The following is a 24,750-nucleotide window of genomic DNA, read 5'->3' on the forward strand; positions in this document are numbered from 1 at the left end:
AATAATTTTGCAGCGCTATTCCATTATTAAAACAAATCTTTCGGAAGGTGGTAATAACACTAAAAAGCTACGACGAATATTCATTATCATACAGTATCCTCTTTGCACATTTTCCGTTTTATTCGTATTTAGTTTTCATTAAAGGTGAGCGGGTTATTCGAAAACGAGAAAAACCGGCACCGAACCCGATTGGAATTCGAACCCGAAACTATGGGGGTAGATCGAATCGGGTTGAATTTTAAGTATTACAAAATTTTGTTCGTCGTTCATGTTGGGACGTCAGTGATATAGACATTTAATTCAGCTGTTTCACTCGTACAACGTATAAGCAGATCTATTTGTATGAGTATACCATGAGCCAAATAGCAGAATCTGATTTCTAAACAAACATCACTGACGTCCATCCACTGTATCCATAAAGCCAAACGAAGACATTTTGGGAATTCAATATTTTTTTTCCATGTTTTTTGGCGGATACCCATACGCAAGACATATTTCTCGGTTTTGGAATTAAAATCTTCTTCTCTTCTGGTTGCATCGGGTCTTTCGGATTACCTGGGATCGGGCTTCAAAAATTTTTGTTTTTAAAATTTTAAAATCTTCTTTGGATTAGCTCGGATTTTAATATCTTTCCGGTTAGCCAGACTCGGGATTAAAAATGTAATTTAAATTTAAAAATTTTCTTCTCTGGTCTTAAGATTTTAATCGTGCTCTAGATTCAAAAGTTTAATTCGGGTCGGTTTTTGATTTAAAGATCTAGTTAAGGTTGCATCGGGTTTCAATATTTTTCGGCTTAATCGGACTCGAACTTAAAAAAATGTAATTCGGGTCGGTGTGGGCTACGAAAAAAAAATCCGACCCGCTCCCTCTATAACCAATTTTCCATTGTGTGAAAATATTGTGCATATTTTATTGGTATCGATTGAACATAAACTCGAAATTATTGTTCAGTTCACAGTGATCAGCTCCGACAATAAAGCGTTAAAATCATTTAAAAGCTGTAAATCCTGCAACGAAAAATGTATGTTCCATGGAGAATATTCATTAAATTCTTAACCATTTGTTACGTGTGTGTATATTGCGCAGTGCACACAAAATTTTATCTAGAAAATTTTTTTTTATCGCCTTTTAATGTTAATGTTTCCATTCAACATTCATCATTTTTCCATTTCTGCCATGTTAAAACACCGACAAAATGAAAAGAACTTTCCGAATATGAAAAATGCATTTTGATAAATTTTATTCCCTATAACAGAAAATACAAACATTTTCATCGGCTTTTTATACACTCACATGGTATTATTCGTACTTTTTATCGAAATAGAGTTTTTTTATCAAACGCAAAAAAAAATGTTAAAAAATAAAAATATAAAAAAATGAGTTTGGTGTTCTTTTATATTTTGTACGTTTTTTTTCGTTCTTTCTTTCGTTCCTCAGTTCAATATAAATGCATGCTTCAATTCATAAATAATTCAATCTTTTTAACCATTTTCATAATACTCTAGCATGTTTTATGCGATTCGAATGGCTGAAAGAACTCGTAAATAAAATGTACGAAAATAAAAATGTTTGGATCAGGGATATTAAAATGAAGTGGATTGAAGATGTGCATTTTTCACGGTTTATTAATTCAAAAGGAGTAGTACCGTCCATTAAATTCCTTTTTTTTGGAAGCATAATAAGCACTGAAACTGCGAAAGAGGCGTGTTAGTGCACTCATTAAATGCGCCTATTCAATTTTATTTTTTCATCAAACAAGCATGGTCGCGAAACCACTTATTCGAACACAACTACTAAGGGGTCGTTCATAAATTACGGCCACAAGGTAGATGGGAAGCTTGACTGATTCTTACACTCTATGTATTAAAGGTTGATAAAAACCGTTCATCGTGGATAAGGCAGTGCATATTAAGAAAACTACCCCGTGTTGTATAGTGTCATCGCGGAGGACATAACAATTTTAAAAAAAGGATTCAAACGCACTCATTTTCATATTATTTTGACATGAAAAATGAATACGTTTAAGATAAATCAACGGATTCCGAACAATCTGAGATTTTTTAGAATTTTTAAAGTCATCGATGCTCCCAGTCAATAAAGTGTTTTCAGGTTATGGTATTTTGGTACAAAATTTGAAAATCTCATGACGAAAATATCATATACTGGCAATCACACCCAATCATTCGAGATTTGAAAGATTCCGGCAATTTATTTAGATTTCTCAGTAATCAATTCATTGATCAATTGATTGTTTGCACATGCGCATTGACGATACCAGCCGTAACCGTAGAGTTGACTCTGATATACTCTTTTACCAACGCATTCGCACATCTGAATGAATGTGCTGTGTCTAATTTTTTAACCTTCCGGACCATTTAAACCCGTACCCAAGTTAATTTTTCTTCACTTCCAATTTAACTAAGGTGGTCATCTATCAGTGGATATCATTTATGGACGGGCTCCACTCAAATAGTTGCTACTCGCTACTCCAAAAGTGCACAGAATGTTGCTTGCAGTGAGTTTATTTTTGCAAATTCTGTACAGTGACGATATGTTATAAGCACCCTCAATTTATATGAACAAAATTTTTTTTATTCAATTTCATGAATATTATGTAGTTGACATAGTTTCACTGAAATATTATGCTTTTCACAAAACCATTACCCCCACACACCATGCCATTCTCTGTGCGTTACCATTCAAAACATTATTTCATTCAGTGGTGAATTCATAAAAGAAAAATATTATTGCAAGTCTGTGAACCATCATATTATACGATGCGGTTTATGTTTTCGCGTTGCAACGAGCAAGTAACATTAGCACATTGACGGATAAATATTTCTTCCAGTCGACGACCAATTAATTTAGACGGAAAAAATCACATATAAAAAAAAGCCTGAACCAAGAGCGGCTATTATACAGATAGAGCGAATTAAAATTAATTGTTCCAATGAAAAAAAATGATTGTTAAATGCAGAAAATTGTTTTATTGAAACAAGTGTCCAGTGATTACTTCATTTAGAATATTTATTTTATCATTCGCAATGATATTGAGAATAATTACAATTTACGAAACTTGATAGAAGCAACAGAAAAAACATTCGAACAAATTCCAAAGACATTGAAGTAAATTGGTTTGAAAAAACAAACATTCAGAACCAATGTACATACAACTCACCTTGAAGCAACATTGTCATTATCTGGTTAAATAAATAAAAAGAAACGTTAAAAAACCATAAAACAAAGAAATTGCTGAAATTTTTATTTAATGTGTCATTTCCATCCGAAATAATTCAGAATTAAAAGAAACTCTGTTGCATGTCAATAATGATTATCTGGCTAATTTAAAATAAAGTTTTTTTTTTCTCCTCTCGGCTCGGTAATGAAAACGATTCCACGAAATTTCTCACATTAATTACCGAATAAATATTAACTAAAAATAATTTTATTAGACACAAAAAATATATTCAGTTTAATGCGCTTAAATTGTTGTGTAATTATTGATCGTTTCTTTTCTTATATCTCGCTAAAAAAACGTGTCATTCAAACATCCATCCTAGTCCAACATCTTTTTATATTGTTCAATTGACTGAAAGTCATGGGTCTTACGGATGATAAGCACTCTATAATGTTTGTCACAAAATGTTCACTAATACCACTTTAAGCTTGAGTGGTACTCTAAATAGAGTATCGAAACGGGACAGTGTATCAAACAAAAAATCAAAAAAAAAATCTGGAAACAATTTTTATAAGAACATTTTTCATACGAAATAGTACTCTATTTGACAGCTGTCACTCGAAGCACTTTTGCTTGAAGAGCGTTGCCAAAAACCTTTAATACCTGAAAATGTTTGTCACACTTTGATTCATTGATAACTTGAGTAATTCTCAACGTATGACCATTTGTATTATGCGACGGGCAATGATATTCCTGAGATAAGACGTAATACACACGAGTTTCATTTTTCATGGACTTTCGATCATTTAAAAATGTAAAAAATAGTTCGCTTTGCTTATTCTAGAAATTTGTTTCGGAAAAAATAAAGGGAATGCGCCATTTACGAGAAAGCAAGTCAGTTTTATGACAATTTTGTAACAATCGCAAAAATTGATTAAAAAAATCAGTTAGTCGAGGGACCTGACCCACCCAAAAGAGCCTAGGTAATATTATAAGCAACATGTTAGTATTCTATTACAGATGAGATGGGAATTTCTAAAAAAAAATTGTGAGCTCATTGTTAGAATTTGATGTACCCAAACAAAAAACAAAACTTTCACAACTCATTTTATCGATAAACGACAAAATTAAATTTTAATTGGACTATGTATATTCGTCAAACATCAACGGATTGTAAATATTGATGTCCCAAATTTAATTCAATATGTGTTGTATCGTCACTTAATCGCACTTAATGCGAAATATTTACCAATCATTATTGTAGATTTAGTCGAAAGTTAACAGTGATTAATTGAATCGTATTTATAACAAATATATTCTCACCCAAAATTTTATCGATAATTTTAACACCGTTTCATGAGAAAACATATTTCTCATTTATATCTATTCAATTTTACTGTGTTTAGACTGAACACAAAGCACTAAAAATATGTAGGTGATGTTTGTGCGTTCAGACAAAATTTTATGTTATGTCTTTATTTGGCCCAGAAAGATAAGCTCTGCTTTGACGAGATAAGCATGAATGGAAAGTGGAGACTATAAATAAACTAACATTTAGGTTTGTACTTAGGACACTATTTTAGTGGTTTTAAATGAGAGAACCGACTACCGTATATATAAGTGTTTTGAATATCACGGTAAGCGCTATAGTCGACTTTGAGTTATGCGAGGCGTTATGAACACTGAGTGGATCCTTTTTAATTAGATATATACTTGTCTCGGGCGAAGAAAATCAACCGGATTAAGTGGGATTTTATTTCGAACATAAATGAATTTTTACTTATCTTCTTTTTAGTGTTTATGCACGTTACCGTTTTACCATGTAAATGTAGAGCAAAGCTTACTGAATATTATTTAATCTGATCATAAATAGACCGTTGGAGCGTATCAGACTACGACATCTATGGCACATTATTACACTATCCGATACGACTTTTGTTTTTGAGCGCTGAAGTGCCCTCAGAAGAGTAGACCTTGTGTTTATCTCGATCGTCACATAGCATAGAAATAATTCCTATATTTTGACAATAATTTTTATTTTCTACAATGTGTGAGGGCCGAGATACATGCCCAACTCTATGTCCTTCTTGTTCTATGGAACAAAGGTTTTCACTTCCTGTCCCATGCGAATGTTGACCATAGTCAAATGAGATTTTCTGTTCTTTAACAAAAAATCGGACTTGGCTTTTCAATTTAAATTGAAATGGCATGTAATTAAAGTGATAGCTATTTAATAAGAAATGATCACAAGAAAATAGGAAATGATCACTAGAAAAAGAGAAATGATCACAATTTTTTTATGATAGCAATAAAAATAGAATTTGATCACCAAAAAATAAGAATTTGATCACTAAATATATGCAATTTTACCACTAACATATGATCGTCTCGAAATAAGAAATGATCTACAATTATACGAATTTGATTACAAAAAATAAAGAAATGATCGTGCAAAATAAAAAATTTGATTGCAAGAAATAAGGATATGCTATCTATTATTCTGTTTGATTATTAGACGATGCAAGAGAAAAAAAAATTAACACCTAAGTTACCAACACCGTTCCGGCGCCCGGCTCGCATTGCGGCCCTCCGCTTCGCTACGGGGCAATGGGCCGGATCGCTCGGCGTGTTAAAACGCTTTTTATGTGCAATGAATTACACAGACTAATTATTAGACGATGCGAGAAAAAAAAAATTAACTCCTAAGTTACCAACACCGTTCCGGCGCCCGGCTCGCATTGCGGCCCTCCGCTTCGCTCCGGGGCAATGGGCCGGATCGCTCGGCGTGTTAAAACGCTTTTTATGTGTATTCGTTCGGACTTTTAGTGATCAAATTCTTTACTTTTAGTGATCAAATTCTTTATTTTTAGTGATCACATTTGATTTAGCGGGTGGTAGGTACTACTTGTGATCACTTCTTATTTTAGGTTGATAGAATCTTATTTCGTAGTGTTATATTTGAAAAACTGGTTGTGATCACATTCTTATTTTCCTGCAATCATTTTAATTTTCAAGTGATCAATTCTTATTTTAGATTTATCGCTTTTATTTCTTCCCAATTGAAATTAGCAATGCAGTTCCATCGGAAACATTAATTGTTAGACTAAAAAGACTCTGACAACATTTTCGAACGATATCAAATACTTACCTACATCAGAAACTTGTTCGTTCGTTTACAGATTCCATTACATAGTATTATATAGCATAAAGCGTCTATACATACTATGACTCTTGTTCGTTCAGCGTTCCTTTCATTAAAAATATTATAATTCTTTAGCAATCGAATTGATTTCTTCCATAGTACAATTTACAAGACATCCACTCAATGTTATCGATTCAGTTCGAATTCAATTCCCATTAAACTAATGAGAATGAACCATCCATCAATTTCATGTAGAAAATGGGAACGTCAAAGTAGTATGTATAGTATCGAAAAACATCTGTAAAATAATATACATTCGATGTTCATCAGTGGACATAATCAGTAATTTGAATTTTCTATTCCGATTTTTGTCGTTTTGATTTTTTTGATTGTAAAATGTCAGTACAAATTAACGATTTTTATTGTCGAATCGTGTATGATATTAATTTATATGTGCTTCTAATTTGTATCTTACAACATTTTTGAGCTGTATGTATATAGTCTATAGGCCGCTCGTATATGTATATGGGAATAATATTTCGGTATGTAATTTGTATCGAGAGAATGCGGGTTTCATAAGTTATTGACATTTTTGAAATTATATGTTTTGGAATTGATTGAACAGAATTACTTTTTTATTGTATTCAATTCAACGTTTTTCTTTTTATGTGAGCCATTCTGATTTGTAATTAGAATTTTATTATTTTATTTTAAATCCTACGATAACATCATGTAATATTTGATGTAACATGGGATGAAGTATACGTTAGGGTGGTTCAAATTTGTATGAAAAAAAAATTTACCAACTTTTTTTGGTAACCATAGGTATTCTGAAAGGTTATGGCCAGAAACTAAGATAGCCTAAAAAAAACAAAAATCGATCGCTTTTTGGGTTAGCGCAAAATCAAAAGGGTGCCAAAAGTAGACTATTCAAAATCGGAGGTAAATTGACATTTAATTGAAATTTCGTAATTCATTAACAAAAGTCCAAATGCAATAAAATTCAAAAACACACATGTCGACATCAGACACTCTAGTGACGATGCCATGAAGAGAAAAAAAATTCAGTGAAGCTGTACTTCCCCGAAAATTTTATCGGACGAAAGATGGGAATTGGTACTAAAATCGATAGAGGACATCCATAGCTACAACTTAAGCCTTTAAGGCCAGGTTAAGGCGTCTTACTTCACATGTAAACATTTCCGATAGTAAACACCTTAACCTGTCCTTAAGTTGTAGCTATGGACGTCCTCTATCAATTCTAGTACCAACTTCCATCATTCGACCGATAAAGTTTTCGGGTGAGTCACCTTTCTCTGATTTTTTTTTCTTTGGGGCATGGCATCGTCACTCGAGAGTCTGATGAATTGAGACCATTCAAGAATGTTAACACTTGATTTAAATGTCAATTTAACTCCGATTTTGAGAAGTCCACATTTGGCACCTTTTACACATTTTGATTTTGCGCAGACCCAAAAAGCTGTCTATTTTCGATTTTTTTGTGTCAATCTTGGTTTCTGGACAAGGCCTTTTGGTTTCTGGACAAGGCCTTTCAGAACTACTATGGTTAATCAACAAAGTCGATCAAAGTGCTTTTTGAACCACCCTACTGTATACCTATACAAACATCAACGATCGATCAGTATCAATAGGTTCGTGATCCAATTTAAATTTAAATTAAATGTAAAATTAAAGAAAAAACAATTCCATGTATGCAATCGAAGATGCAATCACACTGTGACCAGTTACACCAAAAATTTCCTCGAAAGTAATTTCATTTTTCATTTATTAACCGCACACTAAAAACCACATTCACGTATTTCCCACACCGTTTCCCACATTTATGCTGAACGAACATACCCATTAAGCAAAACGATGTCTGCAAAAATTTTATTTCCAATTTGATTGTTTCTCCCGAGTGCGCTTTTTGCCTTAATTCCATGATTTAATGTTAATTGAATTCCATTTTCCGTTTTGTAATACGAAAGTACACTCAAAATCTATTCAACTGAATGCAACTTCCGTCCGTACAATCCACACACATACACACCATTACCGAACGACGAAGCCAATTTAAATAAAATGTCCTTTTTCCTTTTGAACTTACACCTAAATCAATCGCGATAACATCTTTCCAGACATCTGAACGCCATGTCGACAGTATAGTTTTGAATAAACGAAAATAGGAGTTGCTTTTAAATGTGACCGTATTGCAATAAACACACGGTACATGACGAAGAAAAAACTAAATTTGTTGTTGTTGCATTTAGTGTATAGCTTTCTTATAAAAAGAAGCACTTGGCACATCCGTCCTTGTTTTTCGGATGAGAACAGTACAATATGTCGGACATTTTATCTTCTTCAGATATGGGTTATCTTTATCCTTCTTACGATTAGAAATGTTAAAAGCCAAGAACAGTCTGCATTAAATTCAAAAAAAAGAGAATAGAAAAGAGTTGAGGTGCAGCTGTTACAGAATATTTTATTCAAATTTGAATATTGATGTAGGCGCTTAAGTGTAGTGTTGTTATAACCCATCAGATCTGTATAATAGTTGACAGCTTTTAACCATTTTGGTTTATAAATTATTTTTTTTTATGAATTTTTAAGAGTTTAAACTGCTTCTATTAGATACGATGGCACGAACGTTTTCAACGTTACATGAAAAAATATCATTTTTTTTGTACACCATGCCAGTGAACCGCTTCGCTTTTATTTAAATACTTGTCAAATTCAATTAAAGTACACAATTTTGTTGTTGCTTTTCGCATTCACAATTTTATTTTGAATTTACTCGTTTGAAAAGTTAAATATGTAATTCGAATCACGTAATGGCATCGATTGGTTTTTTTTTATCATTATTATTATGTGGTCTCATATGTGGATGTTAAAGTACCATATTTCGTGAATAAAATGTGTAATTTTTGCTACGTTATTTATGATCGATTATTTATTGGATCTACTCGTTCTTTTCACAATTTGTGAACTCTATTTTTACATTAAATTGAATTGTTGAATTGTTGTGGCGGCATGTTTTATATTTTGAGGCAAAATGTTATGTTCGGTTAGACATATACATATAACTCATACAATGGAGTGTGTGTTACGCAAATTAATGGTAATATTGTACGGCTTACAGACGAGAAAATTGATTCAATAGAAGTACCACTACAGGTCAAAGTAGATTACATTTAGTTTCTGGATGAAGTCAATTTAACGAACATTGTCCATCAAATTGATTAATCTAAAGGACTTTCAATATCAATATAGATTCGATTCCTGTTGCTACTAGTAGCATAATATTCCTATAACAAAATGCATTATGTATCAAAGAGAACCGCAACCGAGAACCACAACTTAGTTGAAATCCACCATTAACCATCAACATCATCATCATCATCAAAACAAAACCCCGCAAAACCATTGGCATTGCATATAATCTAATGCATAAAACATTCTGCCCCAGAAATTATATACACAAAGGCAAAAACCATCATTTCTAATTATTTGTCTTCCTTTTGTGCACACCATAAATCGCTTCTATGGGTCATTAAAATTGTTTGCCATCATTCTAACCGACTTTTGGTTCGGTTAACTCACCAAATATTTAATTCAATGTAACATAAACCAAAGAACAGTGGTAAATGTCACGGGTTCACGCGGTTAGCAGCTGACATGGCCGTATGAGCTCTGACAACACCGCAGCAAACATACTTCATATTATGAGAATGATATTTTAGCAGCAAGTAATACACGTTGGGAGGATGAATTTTTCTTGTTGTTGTTGTTCTTCTGTTGCATTACACACAAAGTATTAAATTAAGTGAAACGGAGTCTTTGATATCATTTCAAATCTTGTTATGCCTACGATATATATCGTGTGTCGGTGCGTATAGTGGTGGTGGTGTTTGCGTCTATATTCACCTTTTTTTTTTCACCGAACATCCCGCCAGGCACCATAATATGCTCGAAGCATGATTTATGAAAATATTTTCAGTAATAAAACAGAGAAATATGCTATCAAGATATTGAATTATTTATTGCATGGTGTTTGTCTGTTGCGTTTTTTTTTTCCTTCTTTTGCTTCTTTCATGTTACTTTGTTTTCTCACTATAATTTAAGGGCACGTATCGTTTTGTTATGGCACAAAAAAAAAACGTTTACACACAGCGCAGCGCTTCGTAATTCAGACGTGTGTATGCCTTCTCGTACATATTTATGTTATTTTCCCTATAAGGATTGAACGAACACATTCTGGGTACCACACAGAACCGAACAAAAAAAAAAAGAGAATAAAATAAACCGACGAACCCAAGTTGATGTATTTACTATGCTCTTCATAGAACATAAATAAAACATAAACTAGGAGATAGATTTTCTTTTTATTTTATATATTACATTGCATGCTATCACATGTCACGCACGCGTCATATATTTTAGACGAATGTTACATGTTTTTGAAATATTATCGTGAACCGAGTTTATAAATGTGCAGCCACAGAAATATCGTTTTTTGAAGACACACATTCCGAGGAAATAGTAAACCGAAATTTACAGGAACAAAAAAAACTTTTTTTTTTGATTGTTTGGTAACATACTTAAAGGTTTTTGATTGAATATTTTGATTGAAATTATGATAATCAATTCTAGCGGTGGGGGTGCATGTGTGACCTCATTTGAACCGAGAACAAAATCGGCAAACAATCAGTGCCGGACTGGCCAGGCCATACTGGGAATTTGGGGGATTACCGAAGTAGGTCTTTTGCCTGAGTCGGGCGAAGACCCGAGCGGGCTTTTTCATGCATTCGCAAAGATATGCAAAATTTAAATCTCATTTATTCCTTATAATTCGTCTATGGCATGACACAGGACGACAATTTTTCCGTTGTTTTTTATATCTTTTATAAGAGGATTACATTCGCTCAGCGATTTTTTTTACATTCACCCGACATTATGAAAAATGTCTTTAAAAATCTTCCTTCGTGTGCAAGCAAGTCTCATTCGAAGAACGATTTGCACTCAGGTGACCGGACGTAACCTTGAGACATTACATTTGAAATACTATTTGGACTCTGGTGATTACTCGACATGAGCTTTCATTGGAAGTTTGAAACGAATCATTTAAAATACAATTTCCACTCGGGAGATCAGACGTAACCTTTCATTGAAAAATTTTAAACGTTTCATTTGAAATACTATTCACTCAGCTGACACTCGTAGAACTCGTGATTTTTTCACGATGTTTCTAAGTTTCGAGAAAATGTGGAGATACTCGAATTGGTTGAGTACTTTAGTCCAAAACGACGATTTTATGAACGGCGCTTATGATAAGCAAATGAACCTAGATTTCGGTAGACAGGAAAGCTATTACAAAAAGCGGAGTAGTGGTTCTCAGAAATTCAGCAAAGAAACGCACCCTGGCGCAGGGTAAAACTAAGTTCTCCTGATGAAATTTTTTGTCTTTAATTAATCAAAACGCTTTTTTAATTCAATTCGTGAACCAGAAAAAATCTCGTTGTTTCGCTCGCTCCGCTTGCGCTATAAGAACTATGTACAATAATGGTGACACTATTAGTACCCAGTGCAAATAGCATCTATTCGTAAAGTTTCTAAATCATGAGCAGACACAGTCGTATAGGCCTTTTAATTTTTTTTCCGAAGGGCTATTTTGAGCCAGTTCGGCCCTGGCAATCAATTTCCCGTTTTAACGTGTGCGTTAATATTTACAAATTCAAATTTCATTGATTTTATCTTGAAAGCCATTGTTTGTATCGGAACAACCGCATAGCATACAAATTTTAGTGTCGCAAAACAATACGAAGAAAACCTATGGTACGAAAAACCATCTGGTAAAAGAGGAAGTTTTAAATTAATTAATTAAAATTCTACATTGGAGAAAAAAAATCGGTTGAAATGAACTGATGGCCATGCCATAAATTATTAGCACAAAGTTGTCTTTTTCTCCCATATTACAATTCATAATCGAGCAAAATGATTAAATTTCAAAACCATAGAAATATTATAATGAAAAGTTCTCGGAACGTAAAGTTCTTTTGAAAGACATCTCATAACCCTATCCCGAAAATCCATATCGAAGCACATAATTTCGCATCCCCTCAAAAACTCCACTACCATCGCCCAGTCAGCCAGCAGCAGCAGCCTCTGAAAATATCCATAGTCTTGACATTTCACGAAAATGTATCCATTATAAACTTTAATTACGAGTGAATAAACTTTGTTTGATGAACTTTTGTGATGCTCTCTTCTCTATATTGCTAGTATGTGCTGTTTTATAAGTTTCATTGTCACATCTTCTGGTCGTATACGATGTTATACAACCAAGTATCATCTGGAGAATATTGTTTAGCTATAGACAGACAGCATGTTTGATAGATAATCTACTACTAGCGTTATAGAAGTGCAAAGAGTTTTAGTTATTGTCTTTGTGTGTAGATATATATTAGGTTTTGGGTCGGTTTTATGTTGTATAGTTTCGACGAGATTATACCTATCTATATACACAACAACAACAACAACTCGAGACAGGCCACTGTGGCATTGAGAAGATTTAACTAAAGATATAAAATTTATATCACATAAATTGCTGCTAAGAAGGAAAAGATGAAGTGCAGAGGATGCGAAGAATATCGTTTTTAATTGGATAATTATTCATATAATCTCTATATTTATAGAATGAGCGAGTTTCAGTTTTAACCTCTTTCACATTACGTGTTAGGATTGAAATATTTTCTGTATATATACATATGTATACCCCGAGATACGATGAGATTGTAGAAAATATACACCTCTACCGTAATGTAATAAAACTTTGCCGATGATATAAATATATGGATTTGTGTTTTCCCCATTTTGCAGCAACACTTTACGTTTCACCCCGAGTTTTGAATATCATTCACATTTATATATGCGAACACAAAATTGGCTTCTGGCTGTATGTATCAGAACAAATAACAGAAAATTGTACCGAGAATGCATGCACATGCATATTATACATAAGAACATCATGCTATGAAAAAGTTTTCTATCAGTCACTAACTTTGATTATTATTTATACACCGAATCTAAACTTTTGAAACGATAGCTGGTGTTTTGTTTATTTATTTTTCAATACTCGACAGAGTGTTGGGATGGTTCGGATGCAATAATATCCACAAAGAGATAGAGAAGCTGATGCTGTAAAATATTTGATTGGATGGTAGTTCTGTATAATGATAGTTTGTATTCGTAATGTTTACACTACGAAAATATATACCTACCTCTATGGTGCTGTGATACGAAATTAAAATAAACATGTGATGCTGATGATGTACGGGTACGAAAAACTATAATGCTGAGTGTTTGGATTATCTTATTGGAGGTCAATTTCAAGTTGTTCATTTGTCGGCAAAAGAAGTAAATTAAATGTGGAATGAAATGAACTTTGATTTATAACATACACTGAATATAATAGCGGTAGTAAATGTGCCCTATGATCAGGCAGGATTATTTATTGGAAAATTATTTAAAAATATGATTGGAAAGGTTAAGTCAATTATGATAATGTCAAACAAATCTGAAATTTGAAAAAGGAAATTAATTTTCCCATAAATTGTTGTCAATTAAATTGTTTCGGTATGTTACCGAAACATTAATTTTGTTCCTCATTAAACTGATACGTACGTGGACATTGGACATGTAATTATTTATGTTGGACAATCGAAAAATTGTCGAATGATATGATCTGCTCATTAATAAATTGAAATATTAAATGCGGACAAAAGAAATAATTTAACAGGAAACAAAAACGGTTCCGACTGATTCTCTCATTTATACGCAATGCAAAATATAATTTCACATTATTTGGAATCGATTTTTTTTGTGGTAGAACAGAACAAAAAAGAATTTTGTTGGATCAATAACTAATCCTTCGAATTGTCAAAAAGAAAGCGATTTTTTTTATCCACCTTGACCTTGACCACCTGTTCCTGCATTAGCAACGTAGACCTCAGTACATCATTTGTCTACACACTTCTAGTTTGTGATCACTGGTACCTTTTCGATTCTTGGCCTCATTGCAATTAGAGACATTATTAAGAATTTAAAGAATTTTCAAGAACTTAAATTCTTGGAAGTTCTTGAAAATTTTCGAAATTCATGAAATTTGTAAAAATTCTTTTAAGTTCTTGGAAATGCTAAAAATTTATCACAATTCTAAAAATTCATGAAAATTCTTGCAAGTCCGTGAAAATTATCGAAATTCATGAAAATTCTTATAAGTTCTTGAAAGTTATCGCAAATCCTCGAAATCTGTGAAAATTCTAGAAATTCTTGTGAGTTTTCAAAAATTCTAGAAATTCTTAAAAATGCTCGAAACTAAGACATCAAGAATTTTCAATTTTGTAAAAATTTCAAGAAACTAAAATCTAATGTTTCCTGAAACTGAAACGTCTGAAAATCCGGAAAACAAGCACTTCTGTTTACCTTCAAAGCATCAAACATTTTGCCTACGGTCAAAGCCACACAAAAGTTTGACAAATAAAATCATTCGACTTCGATCTGCTTCTTTCCAAGAAAAAATCCCTCGCAAACCATTTGATTTCCATATTTTTATGGAAAATACTTGCATTATCAATTGTGCAATTATACCTGATTTGCATGATAGGGCATTCGTTTTTATTTTCCATTAACTAACTAAATACGGATTGCAATGTAAGCGGCCTAAGTTGTTGAGAAGACGGTCTTTTATACAACTATTATACCGAACTATGTAACAATGCAATGCAGTCAGTGTTGCTTAAATAAATCGTCTCTGATATTATTTCCTATGAAAACTATTTATATTCTTACGCGAAAAGGTTTTATAAGCATTCTCAATTTACAATTTCCAACTCAATAGTAGTTCAAATCTTGTTCAACGATGCATATTAAAGTTCATAAGAATCTAACAACGAAAAATGATATTCAAGTACCTTGTGTTCAGTGTTATATATACACGTAATTTGCAAGCGTTTATTTACTCTTGAGTATCTATCTTCCGTTGCACAGCGATGTTTATAACATCGTATCTCTCATTCACCGTATAAAGTAATAAATTATTTTTGAAGACCGATTTGCGAATTCGAAAACTTAAATAATGTAAGCACAGGAAATGAAAATAAGTTTCAATATTTTTGTTACTTTAAATATAAGAAAATAATTCAGTGCCTAGCGTGTCTTTTAAGTACATTTAATGAATTTTTTTATTTCCTGTGTTTATGGAAATAATTTTTTTACTTCTTCGATTGGCGGTTTTATTTACGTTTACGAAGTTTTTATAAAAATATTTTGATTCACCTGGCCGGGAGCAATGTGGTTTACGTTTTTACAATCATTAACACTGCCAAATATTATGGTTTTTCTGTTTAGTGTAATAATATTGTGGCTGTCGTGCTGACGATTTTATTTTTGAAATGATTGATTGGTACACTTTTCTACAAACAAATTTGGAATCATATGGTCAGACTGTGAAAACCGGAAAATTTCAATAAACATTGAAACATTGCTGGTATTTGTGGTGATATATGCATAAAATGTTGTTCGACTCGGCACGTTTCACAATAAATCTGCTGCTTAACCTTCAAGTAATTAGAATAACTTCCTCTTAACGGTATACGTGTACACAATTCATGTTCATTAAAATAATAAATTCTAATCAAAAGTCTTTTCAAGTCAAGCACGAAAAAGTGCTATCGTCAATGCGAAAATATTTCTTTCTTAAAAAAAACGTTAAATCCGAAGATAACCTTAAGTTGAACTAAATCTGATGTTATAACTCTGAGCTTGTAATATACTTGTCAAAATAAATGTAGCACGGTACATGGGATACGTATAGGTATGAATACAGCACACAATGGTGCGATCGAAACCATGATGTTTTACATTAAACGGTCGATAGACACGAAAAGAAACTAAACAATCATAATAATAAGATGAAAAAAGAGCACGCCCTGCAGTTAGAAAGTGTTTTGAAAAATGAAATTTCGTGACTGTTCTTGCCTGTTTGATAATCACAATCGAACATTATATACGGGCAATCATACTAATGACAGTAACGACAGAATATTGAAATTCACAATCAGGAAAATATTTACTTAAACAAAAAATTGTTCCACTTTTGCTTTGTGCCGAGTTTTTTTTTTAATAGAAATCGTGCCAGGAGAAAACAATTCGATTTGAAGAGCTGAAAAATATATTGACTTAAATATTCGTTTTGCTCTTAATCTACATCATGCCTTTTCAAGCGAACCGTGCATAGTTTCATTATATCTGGTTAAAATTTACTGGTTCACGTGAATGTCAATAGCCTGATTAGTCTTCTGCTGTAGGAAAATTTTTCTTAAATTAAACATGATCGAATGATTGAATAAAAGAAAAAAAAATGAATTTTTTTGAGATAATAAAAACCGAATCTCTTAAAAAATAATTCAAGCGTGTCTATCACTATCAGACTAACGCCGTGCTACCATCCTATTAAAAAAACAAACAAACAACTTGTTACCATAAAGTTATCACACTCCAATCTTTTGATTTATAAGATGAAGTTATTTTTCTGTATTTATGATCTACTGTAGCACTTATAAAAATACTGACTGACTAATGATCCCAAACGAAATTATTTAGTAATGCACTTAAATAATTTATTGTTTTTTCGGTCGGTTTTTTTTATCTCTGTCTTCTTCGTCTCCTCTATCTGTATGTATACACCAAAACGTCAGCAGCTTACATTTCCAAAAGGAAATCTTCATCACCAACCCAGCCAGCATGTTGTCTTCCTGATTAATGTAAATCATCTTATCTCAAAAACTCTTTAACCAAAAAATGTAATTCCAAAACCGAACAAAAAAAATTATTAATGATGGCGAAAGAATGATTTCATGTTTAGATACAATGAATAAACGTAAATGGATAGAGAATGACATCATTTTTATATTATTTTTATATTAATTTAATGGATCTAAAAGAGATAAGATTTGAAGTTTGAATATTAAGATGAAGAGAATGAAAAAAAAAGTACGACAAGAAATCCAATCACAGTTCAACAAAAATATATTTATAAAATGCGCTTGGAAATATAATAGAGTGTTTTCGATTGAAGGTTTCGAATAAAATATAATACACCCAACCAGAGAGATCTCTGTATAAAGTCTTGTCTGCTTTTTTTTAGCCAATTAATTTGGATTGATTCTATAGAATGTTGTTCTTGTTAGTGTATTTTGATTTATATAAATTCCCATTCACTGATGTATAATGGCGTTAAGATTGAACATAACACGACAGAAATTTTAATTGCAAATTTTCTATATTAAAATATGAAACAAGTTATGCAAATTCTCCTCACTGCGGATTTCGCAGAATTTTTGCTTATGTTTTTATAGAATTAATAAAATCGCTTCTTATGATGCAATCTATATACACAGCTAGCTGATCCGATGGTATACACCATATAATTCCTTATCGTTAGTATTCCATAGACGGGATAGAAAATTATAATAAATTGAGCTCGACTCTTCTGTTTAAAACATTGAATTTTCTTAAAAAAATAAAATAAAAAATTAGTTATTTCATTATAAGCCATCGAAAAATGGGTTCCGATTCTATTTGGATTCGCTTCCACTAATGAAACATCAAATTGAAGCATAAATTGTAAATTATTAGATTGAATGCGTTCCAGTTCGTATTTATATAGAATTATGAATCTATAACATCGACAGCGGCAAATGAAACTCAATTTTTTTTCTAACTCTCTCTCTAATGAAATAATTTTTGATTAATGGAAAATGTTCTGCTGCGTCTATTAAGAAATGAATTTTTTTTTAATAATCGGCCAATGTTTGATTAACTTTTTTCATAATCAATTCTACATTGACTTTGTTTATATATACACACACATAGCGTGTGCGTTCCGTTCATATATAGAGAAGGGAACATATTAGTTCTTGTAAATAATTTTTTTTTGTTCATTCCTATTCGTGTTCCGTATAAATATATTTTCTATGTTGCCATCAACTTTTAGCCATTCAATTTACCATTCTGATGATGATTGTTGGAAAATATACACAAAAAAGAAGTATGGGCGATAATATACGTAACAATAGCCCTAATTTCAAAGCAAATATTGCGTTTCAAATTGAAATTTAGAAGGGAAGTTTTGTACACGCAGAAGTTAAGATAGGGATCTAAATTTGAAAAGAATGTTTTTTTTTTCGTCGTCGTCGTCGTTGTATGCATGCATTGAGTTATACATTTTTAATAAATTTTTCCCTCTAAACAAAAGAAAATGGACGCAGCACTCAAATGTCGTGTTTGGTTTCATTTCAGAAACGACAAACGTTTGAACGTTCGTTTTTCCTTTCAACATCTCTCGCTTGGATTGATCGCTCTTATTGAGTTTTCTGGTTGCTACTAATTACACGAATAGCTTGATAAAACGAAATAAATTAAAAATTAAATTGTCTGTAGACCCAAGTCAAATATATGCAGTTAGATTGGTTATTATAAATTGGATTGGTGTAGTTTCAACGTGGTTGGGCCATTATTTGTTTAAAACAGAAATAGTCTAATTGGGATACACCTGGATACCCGTTTCAATTCGATTTTATTCGATATATGTGACGGTACGTTCTGATTAAAATCTGTAAGCCACATAAATGGAATATTATGTAAATCATTGGGAGTACGATAACAACATCTTTGAAACATAATTTTAGCATCAACTAATTAATCACTGAAATTTAACCACTCAAATTTGTTGTACCACATTCTTGAATGTTGTGTTCTAAGTAAGTAATGTTCAGATAGATCACTTAACCCGTACATTTGCAAGTATTCTGCATATTATGGAGGTAAAATGGAAAAGTACTGAAATGTTCTGGTTGAGTCTATTTACCAAACGAATCACCCTTCAATACTCCTATATCTATTCCACCAGGCAAATAGAACGAACTGTACATAAATTTCTTGAGAGATGCTTGGAGCATATAACTAACAGTGAATGTCGGTACACACAGATGCATGTTTGAGAAATTGTCGTGGTTCAGTGCACTTGTCTTGAAAGTGCATCGTGGCGATGATGTTGCACATACGTGCACATGCACAATTCCAGCGCAGTTGAATGCATTTATATGTAATTACAATATTATAGCACTACACACTAACGATTCGCCATGCAGAATATCGATAATTTTTTTTTTTGATTTCATTGTGTATTATAAGTTGCTATAAATGTGTGTAAGCGACGATATATTTAACAAAATGTTGGAATATATAAAACCTCGATCGAAATAAATATAATTTTATTCCCTTTACGACTGTGCTACGTAAAAATAACAGAATTTATTATGCAACATTTTTCAATGTTATTAAAATTTTGTTTATTTTTCATATTAATATTTTCATTGTTACAGTTGAGTTATTTTCCGTACTTTTATTTAATGTGTTTTTTTTTCACTCTGCCATTTCTCTTTCTAGGCATACGAACGGACTAGGATGAGACGAACGTTTTGCTGAGCTTCATTTCCTCAACCCGAATGAGAGAGTACCGCATTTCAACGATAAGCATTTTGGAATACTATAAATGTTAACGTTTGTAAATAAGGTGGACGTAGTCGTTGCTGAAAAGACGAAATTATAGCAATTGGTAAGACAAAAAAAATACTTTGACAAGGGAATGTTTACGAGTGAATGGGTTGATTGATTTGTCGTCGAAAAAGGGCAGAATTAATAAAGTGAAAAGTAAGAATCACCTAACTAACAACGTTAAAATTTATAATTGCGAATCCATATTTTTGAAAGTCAGTGAGAGGAAATAATTGAAAAGGTTTGCTATATCTTCGTCTCCTTTGTGATATTGCTCTGTAAGGGGTTGACGGATCACACAGGGAAAACCATCTTCACAGGGAAGTTTTTGAGCTGATATAGAGCGTCGAAATCAAAACACAAATTGTTAAACTTCAGAAAGACGATTTCTAATCAAAATACAGTAAACGACAGTGAAATTTAGACATGACTTTGCTTCAGCTGTTTTTCCGCTTGACGACTCATTTCATACAAACAGAATGGCTTATTCTTCTTTATATAGTTTCACCACTACTCCCACGGGTATCTAATTATGTCACGCTTGTAAAGTCGTATAGTTTTTGCATGAATAGATCAGCTGGAACAAATTCGTGTCTCAATTTCACTGACGTCGACTGTATAAATCTTCTGAAACTACTTTAAAGAAGTAACACTTGTACCGAGTTGTTTCTGATCGATTTAACTTCTCTCAGAGCATGGAAAATATTTTAATTCCATTGTTCGACAGATCAAACTTATTAAAATGCGGATCGGACGAGGTTACAATGTGAGAATGTGACCCACATATCGTGGGCAGAATGACTAAAGGGCGTCCTACCGTGTTTGAACGTCTATATATTTCGAACCATTAGTCTGTCATCAGATTGATTAGGGCAAAATCTCACAAATGTTGACAGCTTTCAGAAAAAAAAAGTTTATCGCAATCCGACCAATGGTTGCAAACATATGGTCGTTCAAAAAATGGTAGGACGCCCTTTAGTCTAGGGAAAGGAAACCGGAAGGCTTTTGGCGATTCCGGTTTTCGGTAATACCGGACACTGTAATATCGGTATTACCGGTTTTTTTGTTTAAAAATCCAAAATTTAATAATGCACAATTTTCTGATTTTCTGACGGAGAAATGCTAGTTGCATTTTGGGGACTTTGGGACGTAATAGAGTTGATGATTTTTATTTATTGTAAATATTTGTTTTTGAAAAGATCGTTCTTTACTGGTTGCAGCCTTTTTTCGCTTTTAAATAAAAAAAATTGATTTTCTGATTTTATTAATCAAATTTAGATTCTTGGATTTCAAAAAAAAATGTCTAAAATTTAGTTTAACTTATTGTTGTTGCTTCTTATGAATTTTGTAAATTTATTTTTTGTTTTGAAAGAAACTACGTAATGAACATAAATGATCGATTGTGTCGTCATTTAATTTTGATCGTAGTTTACTGCAAAAGTAACCAGCAGCCGATAACGATCGCTCAGACTCAACGTCGTATTTCCGACCAATTACAAACACTTTTTATACCAAGATTCGGAATTCTTCCCGTGAAAAATGAGATTGATATATCTTCTATTCCTTAGTGACGTCCACTCGTCAAACGTCGTACAAAATCTTTCGCCTTTCGCTACCAAACCCTTTATAACTTGCTTCTGATGTTGACGAACTTTTTTAGAGTAGTCGATTGTCAACTTTTTGAATGATTTGGCAGTCTTCGGAAGAATGTAGCCCCGAGCTTTCAACGATTCGCGCAGTTCTTCAGATTTTTCGAAAACGTTGAACGTCAGACCGTCTTTCGCCACCAGCTACAACTTCATCCAATGACTTTTTGCTTCTTTAAGAATTACAACGTTCTACGATTTACTTGGTTCCATTATAACGACTACCAACAATTAGGTTAGAGACAAAATCGTGCTTTATTTATGGTCTTCTTTAATTGTATTGTACGTCATGCAGACACAAATTTTGCTTATAGCTAGCAATTTTGATTTTGAAACCAAATATGCTTGAATTTTCGTATCATTTCATGTGAATATTTATCGATTTTTGAAAATTTATTTTTTCAGTAAAAACCGGTATCGTTAGCTCTGAAACCGGCAATCGGGATCCCGGTATTACCGGTACTACCGAAATCGTTTATACCGAAATCCTTTCCCTACTTTAGTCATGTTGCCCATGATTTATGAAAATAGGGACAGATTTGGTGATAAACAAATTTCATCTGATCGATTAAGTTCTGACAATTTCAGTAAGCTATAGAACCAAAACTGATTTCCCGCATAGGCAAAGTTCGTTACATCTAGCAATTCTTTTGTTTAAAGTATGTATCGATGTCCAAAATTTTGACTTATCATACATTCAACTATATAAGAACAAGCTCTTCGGAGTTCATTGCTCATTTTGACCATTCTCGTCAATAACAGATGATTACAAAAGCAAATATTACTTATCTATCAAACGCTATGAAATCAATTTTATGTGATCGATTTACTTCAGCAAATGATCTAGGACCAAAACTGATTTGAATTTTAAATTTGTATCTTGATTAATTCTTTAAATCTAGCCATTATTTTGTTTAAAGTAGCCCTTAGTGTTTGATGTTCAAAATCTTCTACTTCGTTTGATTTAACATACATTCTACTATATAAAAAACGCTCTTCAGAGATCATTGCTCATTTCGATCTCGTCAATACCAGATGATTGGTCGTTTCCGAAAATCATGTGTTCAGTGCGTCCGGTTTAAATAAAATAACAAGAAAACTCAAATAAAGTTCACTCAGTATAAAAATATTCAATGATGTCATACTGAGTCTTTCTAGGCCTGTTTCGGCCGGTTGTCAATAATATATTAATGAGTCTTGGCATGAATCCGTGCTGAAGATCACCATATAAAAGCAAAAAGGAATTTCAGGAGAGATTATGGCATCAGTTCTCTTTTCTTGTAATTAGTTGTTAAATCGGCCCTATATCGGCTTGGCGATAAGAACAGTATATGATGGAACGATAGCAAACGTTTCTGCACATCATCCAAGAAAATATCTCCTGAAAAACTGAAGACTGTTCATAAGTCCTGAGGTCATATGATATACGATCGCATTTCATTTGACTAAAATCTGTCGAGTTAAAAATTAAATATGTAACTGTTGACATTGACGTTGTTGCAGTGACTTCTTTCAGTGAAATAGTGAATCGTCGTTATCCCTCTCCAGATCAAACGTCCAAAGATCACATGACATCGTATAATGACGGTAGAGACAGATTCTGTAATAAATCAATTTGACCTGATCGATTTAGTTTTGTTAATTTCAGAAAATCTCGAATCAACTTGATTTCAAGGCAACACGTGTCTTTTGATTAATTCGTTAAATCTAGCCATTATTTTGTTTGAAGCAGCACTTAGTCTTTGATGACCGAAATCTTCTACTTCATTTGATTTAACATCAGTTGTCTAAGAAGACGCTATTCAAAGCTTATTGCTCATTTTGACGACGCTCGTCAATAACAGATGATTGGTCGTTAAAACGGAATTCTGTAAGGCTTTTATTCATTCTGTTGATTTGAATAAAAAGAAAACTTAAATAAAGTTCCCTCAGTATAATTGTATTATTGATGTCATACTGAGTCTTTCTAGACCATTTCGGTCGGTTCTCAATAATATAATAAAGAGCCGAAGCAATGAACAAATTTCAGCCTTTGTTTCATGCTGAAGATCCTTATATAAAAGCAGATAGTATGTATTCGGATCAAAAATACAGATCAGACGACGTCATAAGAAAGATTCTGTAATTAATTCGTCAAATCTTCTACTTCACTTGATCTAACTCATATTCTACTATATAAAAAACCCGATTCAGAGCACACCGCTCATTTTGACTAACCTCGTCAATAACAGATTAATGGTCATTTCCTAAAGACTTACTTCTCTTATATGTCAATGTCAAGGAAACTTAAATAAAGTTCCCTCAGTATAATGATATTCAATGATATCATACTGAGTCGTTCTAGGCCGTTTCGGTTCTCAATAATATATTAAGGAGTCGTGGCATGAATAAATTTTCAGCCTTTGTTCCGCGCCGAAGATCACTACATAAAAGCAAGAAGAGCACATTCGATAACCAATATCAAACGTGTAATTTACGCAATATCCAATTTTGTGATAACGCACTGTATAATACACAAAAAAAACACGAATTTTTATTAACATTTTATCAAAAACTTGTTAAATTGAAATTTATTGCACAATCAACAGAGTGAGAGAAGTTACAGTATGAAAATATCTTGTTCGCGTACTCGCGTGCAATGAAGATAATTTTATTTAATGTGCAATGTGTATATGGTAATGGTCATTATATCGGCATGACGTGCTATAAAAAAAAGTGCGAGTGGTATTTCGTTTCGTTGTTGATTTTTTTTTTTAACTTCAGCGTTATGTGTTCACGGCGTTATTCTCAACACCCATCCGATGATAAATAATAATGTAGATTATGTGTAATATTTTTTTATTATTGTTTTCATCGTTGTTAAAGAATATATCCAGTTATTTATATGAAATTTCTTTTTCATTTTTTTTTTGTATTGATATTTATTGCCTTTGAAAACCACAAAATTGTAATCATCCAAAGCCAACCTCTATCGACCTCATTTTTCATCCAATTTTCAGCGATACGGGTTTTTCGTGATGTCGTCGTTTTGGATATATTTTCCTTTTCGTAACACATTTTCAAAACCGATATACCGCACACAGTACAATAGACTCCACACTCCGTGTACACTTTTTCTTATGCTTCAACACATTCGATTGTTGTACCTTTTTTCTGTGTTGTATAATGGA

At 32.6% G+C, this 24,750-nt stretch overlaps 1 protein-coding gene across 3 annotated transcripts in view; it reads left to right on the plus strand.

The window, feature by feature from the left end:
- Positions 1-24,750, plus strand: part of LOC119083240 (insulin-like growth factor-binding protein complex acid labile subunit) — a 60,697-nt gene that overhangs the window by 17,655 nt on the left and 18,292 nt on the right. For 2 of the 3 annotated variants that reach the window (XM_037192896.1, XM_037192897.1), the window contains one exon: positions 19,827-19,995. The gene's annotated coding sequence lies outside the window, so the exon portion shown is untranslated. Of the gene's footprint in view, positions 1-3,982; positions 3,993-4,174; positions 4,181-19,826; positions 19,996-24,750 lie in introns of those variants that run through there. The other variant, XM_037192898.1, reaches the window with a different exon arrangement.

Source organism: Bradysia coprophila, unplaced genomic scaffold (assembly GCF_014529535.1).
Source record: "Bradysia coprophila strain Holo2 unplaced genomic scaffold, BU_Bcop_v1 contig_583, whole genome shotgun sequence".
Taxonomy (NCBI): Eukaryota; Metazoa; Arthropoda; class Insecta; order Diptera; family Sciaridae; genus Bradysia; species Bradysia coprophila.